We start from the raw sequence: 4,237 nt of genomic DNA on the forward strand, positions 1-4,237 counted from the left end.
CCGGGAAAAGATGGTTTGGCCCTTACATTGTCAAGCATGTGCATGGAAATGCTACGTATACCCTGTGTGAGCTTGATGGAACAGAGATAAAGAATCTTGTAGCAGGCAAAAGGATCAAGATGTTTAAAAGAAGGCTTGACAGAGACCCTTTTGATTCACAGGGAACTTAGGATGAGAGACTTGATAGTGAAAACATGGATATGGCTGAAGAGGAAGAGGATGATTTCCCTAATAATGTAGAAGATGAAGACGACATCCAGATATATGTGGATCTTGATGATGATTTGGCACATACCAGAGGATGTGCAGGTTTAGAGGGGGTGGATGTCGTGCCATGGCATGTCTATGGTGTGAAACCATGCATATGAGACTATCAAATGCAAATCTAGATGCATGGGATTAAGTGCTATGACGAGTCATTATATGATGCCATGTACATATGTTCATATTGTAAATGAGGTTCAATAAGACGAGCTGAGGCTGAGTCAGGTCTCGAAGCTTTTGTATATGAGTGTGGTGTGAAATATGGAGCCTTATGCTTATGGTAAGCCTTGCAGTAAGGAACACCCTTCTCAACATGTATGGAAATGTGAGAGCATGCATGATATGAGGATTGGTTTTGAAGAATACCCTTTGGAGATATCGTGGAATGAGCAAAAACAAGAAGAACTTTATTAAGACACTGCACACATTCAAAGTTCTTGTGTATCCTCATAGACAGAATGATCCCTTCAATAATATCTTCATGCCCATGGATGGTGAACCTAGTGGCAACCATGCTAGTGAGAGCTATTTCAAAATGATTCTTGTGAGTATGGTGGTGGTGGTTCTGCTGTTACTCAGACCTCATGGGAAAGTTAGAAACACTCAGTTAAATACATGGTCTACGTGGCTATGTAAATGATGGTATGGGTGGCTCGTAAAAGGGCTATGTGAATGATGTAAATGGCTACCCATGTGCATGATATGGACTTCCCTCAATGTGGATGAAGATCCTTTTCCATCATCATTTCCAAACCAATGTGACATGGAACTCATGCATATTTTTCAAGAAAGGTACTATAGATGAAGCCCATGATCATCATGAAGAAGCTCCCAAAGTTGCAAAACAATGGGTGATGTAGTGTCTTGAAGTACATACATTATGTCGAAGGTCCCACAAGTCATGCATGTGAAGGTTTTAGTAGACTGATTTGAACATGATATTTGATGCCGCCTTGGTCCATGTATTTGCATAAGAGAAGTAGATATATTATGGTATAGAAGGTATATGAAGGAGCTTGCGTGGCAGCAAAAGAAGAAATATCCGAAAACAATGTAAAAAGAAAGGTGGCGCATGAGTTTTTTTCGAACTGGGGAAATACGTGAGAATAGCTGCAAAAGGCGGGTGCGCCCAATTTCCTTGCGGGGAAAGTGATGAAAAACCAGAGAAAGAGAGGGAAGGATATATCAGTGAGCAGCGTGTGCAGAAAGGGTGAACCAGGAACGCCAACTAACCAGAGAATTTAAAATCAAAAGGGCGGCTACTGTTCATGGCTTGTTGGAGTTAGAATTGAAGAGCAAATTGAGTATTATCTAGTGATATGATTTTCATTTAATACATGTACTCATCCTTGCGCGGCCTGCAGCGAAGCGACCAAATGGAAATTAGCAAAAATCAAGAAAAATTCGCCTTGTTTACTTTCAGATAAGTGATGGTTTTTTTTTATTTTTATTCACTAACCTACCTACGATTTGGAAAATCGTAAAGCCTATAAACCTTTAAAGGTTTTGTAAATTAAGAAGAACCTGGATTTGAAGAGTTGTGGATTCAAAGCATCAAAAATACCTGGAATCAAAGTATCAAAAATGCAGTAAGGATTCTGGAAATTTGATTTTGTTTTCTACTCTAATGGATTTGGAATGCAAGTCATGGAGTTTCTTAGAATCATGTGAGCATGTTATAGATATGCCATATATCGTCTTTTGTTTGTGAGTTGTTAGAATTTAAAAGCAGGTTTTCAGGTGATAAAGAAACAGCTTGAAATGATGGAATTGATGTCACTTGATGTATGGAATGTAAATGGTCACATGTATGTGGGAAATATTTGAAGATTATGTTATGCCTACATGTGATTGGTTTGAGGGATTTGGGAAAAAGGAGCCAGTAAATCTATGCTTGGAAAGGGATAATCACTTGATACACAATTTATGTGCAATTATCAGGCTGAATTCAGGGATGTATTGAGGTGAATTTGCACATGTTTATGATATCAAAAATGGAGATGCCTTGTGCTCCTTGGAGAGTTTTGTGTGTGAGTTTCATTGTGGAGATTAGAAGCTACTCTCACAGCTAGAAGTCTCGTACTTTCCCAGCGATACCATCCACGTCACGACAACGGGGCACATTCCCTTTCTTTTAGAGGATATGATGCAGCTGCTCCCTTTGATAGGTTGGCTTGGCAATAGGCAACCACATCTGCAGCACACTTTAAAGTGGCCCCATTAGGCTTCAGCTGTTCATGTATCAACGATCTTTTAACAACTACGCCTGCACCGTCATGCTCTCCCTTGCCATGTCCTGATCCAAAGAAGAACCAGCTCATCTCCATTCCTGTCAGTCCAGCATACCTTGCAACAAAATAGAAAGGCCTAGCAGCCTTAAACTGTGAGGTAGCACCATCTGACCAGACCCAGTGACGTTTTGGAGTGACACCTTCTCTCTCTAACCAGCCACAATGCAACATAAAACAATGTTGGACAAACAATGTGTCATGCACTTTGTCATCTGATATGAAGAAGTGGATTTTCTTGACTACTTCCCCTTCCCTGCAGTAGTATGTTATGTGTACAAAAATAATTACTTGACTTGAGTGCCAATGCATGGATTGAATCTCATTTTTCTCCTTGAATGCATAGTTTTCTGCAAAATCTACAACCGACACAACCACATCGTCAGGAAATCTAAGAATACAATCCTTGAACTGTAGTGCTTGCCATCGAGCGATATAGTTATGTTTGATAAAAACCTTCAGATTGGTCTGTAAGAGTTGAAGAAACTCTCAGCACTGCATTTCTTTAGTCACAAGATCTTTTCTCTTTTTTTGGTCTCCGTGCTTATCTGTTGCCTCCACATATACAAACAATTTTACAAAGATATTCTTACCTGGGCTTTGTGTCTCTAAGCAGCATGTTTCTAGCTTTTTCACACCACATTTCTTACATTCGCCCATCAAACACTCACTATTGTGGTAACCAGCATCTATCTGCTTCGGGCAGAGAACTGACTCCCATAGATGTGTGACACCTTTGAAAGTTTGACGTAAAGCCATGCAACCCCTACTAGTTTCATCACCTCTGACGCAAACGCTGCATGTACATCTGCATTGGGCTCCATGCAGCCCGAATGACTAAGACCGCATATGGTTAAGTGTGTCCTTTAAAAAGGACATCTACACATGATATTCGCAGTAGCATGTGTCTCTATCTTTCAGCCGCCGTACAAAAAATGGCTTCATCATCTCAAACATTCTCATACCTATTTTGCAATCTGGATGCTTTTCTTTGAATCTGTAGAAGAGCTCAACCTGCAATTATGAGAGTTAGAAGGCGGTTATTATGCTAGTTATGCTAATTAGTATACAGGCCATGCACGGAAGCATACTGTATGTAACCAGCACTTACAGTATGCTAACTAGCACTTACAGTATGCTTCCATGCATGTGCAGTATGTTAACTAGCACTCACAGTATGCTAACTAGCACTTGCAGAATGCTAACTAGCACTGACAGTATGCTAACTAACACATTCAATAGGTTGATTGGTACATTCAGTATGCTAAGTAGCACATTCAGTTAGCTAATTGGTACATTCAGTGTGCTAACTAGCACAAACAGTGCTAACTAACACAAACAGTGCTAAACTAGCACAAACAGTATGCTAAACTAGCACATTCATTATGCTAACTAGCACATTCACTATGCTAAGTAGCACTTACAGTATGCTAACCAGCACTTAAAGTATGCTAATTAGCACTCACAGTATGCTAATAAGCACATACAGAGTGCTAACTATCACTAATCATATGCTAACTAGCACTTACAGTATGCTAAGATGCACTACATTATGCTAACTAGCACCTTGAGTATGCTAACTAGCACTTAGAATATGCTAACTAGCACTTACAGTATGCTAATCAGCACCTACCATATGCGAACTAGCACTCACAGCATGCTTACTAGCATTTACATGCTAACTA

Source organism: Cibotium barometz, chromosome 46, assembly GCF_041138505.1.
Source record: "Cibotium barometz isolate CiBa-2024 chromosome 46, ASM4113850v1, whole genome shotgun sequence".
NCBI classification, from domain to species: Eukaryota; Viridiplantae; Streptophyta; class Polypodiopsida; order Cyatheales; family Cibotiaceae; genus Cibotium; species Cibotium barometz.